Genomic DNA, 3,630 nt, shown 5'->3' on the forward strand with positions numbered 1-3,630 from the left:
GATCGTAAATTAATTTAATCATTTGGTCAATTGAAGTCCTTACAAAATAATCGACCACATTCAATTTCAAACTTGACTTATGTTTCGACTAACTAATAATCACTTCATGTATATGCAACATTTAACACCTCATGCTTGTAGTCATTAGCTATCTCTAACATTAACCACTACAAAAGTGGTGTCCCCTTTTCTTATGGCCAAAAATAGTATTGAAAGTTAAATCGCCATCTTAAAGAAATTTAAATCAGCATAAAATTTCGGAGTATTATATCCCTCCCCCCTTAAAAAAAATTTCGTCCTCGAAATTACCTTGAACTTAGTTGAATAGTTCTGGATACTTGATCTTGATTTCTTCTTCTCTCTCCCAAGTCGATTCTTCGACATTATGATTCCTCCATTGGACTCTTACTAACGGAATTTCCTTTGTTCTTAATTGCTGGATTCTGTGATCCAATATCGATACTGGTTTTTCCTCATATGTCATGTTTGATTTGATATCCAATGGTTGATAATTAACCACGTGACTTGGGTCTGATACATATTGTCTAAGCATCGATACATGGAACACATCACGAACCATTGACAAATCTGGTGGCAGAGCGATTCGATAAGCTGCATTCCCAACTTTCTGCAAAATTTCAAAAGGACCAATGAATCTTGGTTGAAGTTTTCCTTTCTTCCCAAAACGGAGAACTCCCTTCATTGGTGCCACTTTTAAGAAAACTTTATCACCAACATTAAATGCCAAATCTTTCCTCCTTTTGTCGGCATAACTCTTTTGTCGGTCCTGGGCTGCCTTGATTCTAGCTCTTATCTTATCAACCGCTCGACTAGTTTCTTCAATTATTTCAGGTCTCAGAACTCTTCGTTCACCTACTTCATCCCAATAGAGGGGAGCTCTACATCTTCTGCCATAAAGAGCTTCGTAAGGTGCCATCTTTATCGTAGCTTGGTAGCTATTATTATAGGCAAATTCTATCAATGGCACATAGTTTTCCCAACTCCCCCCTAAATCAAGGACGCATGCACGCAGCATATCCTCCAAAGTCTGTATAGTTCTCTCCGATTGTCCATCAGTTTGTGGATGAAAAGCTGTGCTAAAGTTTAACTTAGTTCCCATAGCTTCTTGCAAACTTTTTCAAAATTTTGAGGTAAATCTTGGATCTCTATCCGATACAATTGAGGCTGGGATACCATGCAAACGGATAACCTCTTTGATGTATAATCGCGCGTATTGATCCATACTAAAATTCATTCTTACAGGTAGAAAATGAGCTGACTTTGTTAACCGATCCACTATAACCCACATAGCATCATTTCCCTTAGCTGATTTTGGAAAACCCATAACAAAATCCATAGTTATATGCTCCCATTTCCATTGTAGAATTGTTAATGGTTCCAACAATCCAGATGGCCTTTGATGTTCAGCTTTCACTTGTTGACAAATCATGCACCTCTTGACAAAAAGACCTATGCACCGTTTCATATTTCTCCACCAAAACATGCTCCTTAGATCACGATACATTTTTGTTCCTCCTGGATGGGCAGTATATGGAGTTAAGTGTGCTTCTTCAAGAATTTCTTTCCTCAGTCCCTCATCTTTCGGCACACACAACCTCCCCTTAAAGAGTAAGGCTTTATCACTACCTAATTCAAAATCCTTCCGCTTGCTAGTACCAACTTCGAATTTGATCTTTTGCAGGAAAGGGTCACCATCCTGTGCTACTCTTATTCGATCTCTAAGCTACTACATTAGCTTTACCAGGATGGTAATGGATAGTGCAGTCATAATCCTTTACTAGCTCTAGCCATCTCCTCTGTCTCATATTTAATTCCTTTTGGGTGAAAAAATACTTCAAACTCTTATGATCAGTATATATGTCACACTTATTTCCATATAAGTAATGACGCCATATCTTGAGGGCATGAACTACCGCAGCCAATTCTAGATCATGGGTTGGGTAGTTTTGTTCATATTGTTTCAATTGTCTGGAGGCGTAGGCTATCACCTTTCCTTTTTTGCATTAGAACACATCCTATGCCCTATTTCGAAGCATCACTATTTATGACAAATCCTTCTGGTCCGTTAGGTATTGTTAACACTGGAGCTGTGACTAATCTTCGTTTCAGCTCTTGGAAGCTTTGTTCACATTTCTCTGTCCATTGAAATTTTATCCCTTTTCGAGTCAACTGGGTCAATGGTCCTGCTATTTTAGAAAATCCCTCAATAAATCTTCTATAATAACCAGCCAATCCCAAGAAACTACGTATTTCTCTAACATTGGTTGGTCTTACCCAATTATTTACTGCTTCCACTTTAGTTGGTTCTACTTCAATTCCTCGTGCTGTGATTACGTGCCCTAGAAAAACTATTTTATCCAACCAGAATTCACATTTCTTAAATTTGGCATAAAGCTTCTCTTTTCTTAGAGTTTCTATGACAATCATAAGATGTTTCTCATGTTCCTCCTTATTCTTCGAATAGATTAAGATGTCATCAATGAAAACTATAACAAATTGGTCTAAGTATTCATGGAATACTCTGTTCATTAGATCCATAAATACTATCGGGGCATTAGTTAAACCAAAAGGCATCACCAGAAATTCATAATGACCATAACGCGTCCTAAAAGCCGTCTTAGGGATATCATCTGACTTAATCTTTAATTGGTGATATCCTGATCTTAGATCGATCTTTGAAAATACTGTAGCCCCCTTAAGCTGATCAAACAAATCTTCTATTCTTGGAAGTGGGTATTTGTTTTTGATAGTGAGGCGATTCAGTTCTCGATAATCAATGCACAGCCTCATTATTCCATCCTTCTTTTTCACAAATAACACAGGTACACCCCATGGTGATACACTTGGTCTAATGAAACCTTTATCAAGAAGCTCCTTCAACTGTACCTTCAGCTCTTGTAATTCCAACGGAGCCATACGATATGGAGCCTTTGAAATGGGTGTTGCTCCTGGTACCAAATCAATGATAAACTCTACTTGTCTGTCTGGTGGTACACTTAGAAGGTCTTCTGGAAAGACGTCTTTATAGTGTCGAACTATTGGAACATCCTCAATTGACAACTTATCTTGTTTAACATCGGTCATCGACACTAGAAATCTTTGATCTAATTCCTTTCTTGGCATCCTTTCATCCTGGGTTGTTGAGCCTACACTAGACGAGCTATTTACCTTAGTTCCCACAAAACGGAACTCTTCCTCTCCCGATCTTTTAAAAACCACCATTCTCTCAGTACAATAAATAGTTGCATAGTTTTTAGACAACCAGTCCATGCCAAGGATAACATCAAAGTCTTTTATCATTAATGGAATTAGATCTACCGCTATACTTCTACCATCAATTTCCATCCTAAGATCTCTAGCAATTTGATTAGCGACAAGTATCTTTCCAGATGGAAGAGATATTTCTAAAGTATACGGAAGGAATTCACATTCCACTTTAGCTTCGCAACAAAAGAAGAAGAAATGAACGAATGTGTAGCTCCAGAATCTATAAGTACAAATGCAGGAATATTGGAAACAGAGATGATACCTGAGACGACATTAGGGTCTCGTTCAGCTTCTTGCCTAGATAAGGAGAAAACTCTTGCTTTTCCTTTCTTATCATCTCCA

Source organism: Olea europaea, unplaced genomic scaffold, assembly GCF_002742605.1.
Source record: "Olea europaea var. sylvestris unplaced genomic scaffold, O_europaea_v1 scaffold723, whole genome shotgun sequence".
Taxonomy (NCBI): domain Eukaryota; kingdom Viridiplantae; phylum Streptophyta; class Magnoliopsida; order Lamiales; family Oleaceae; genus Olea; species Olea europaea.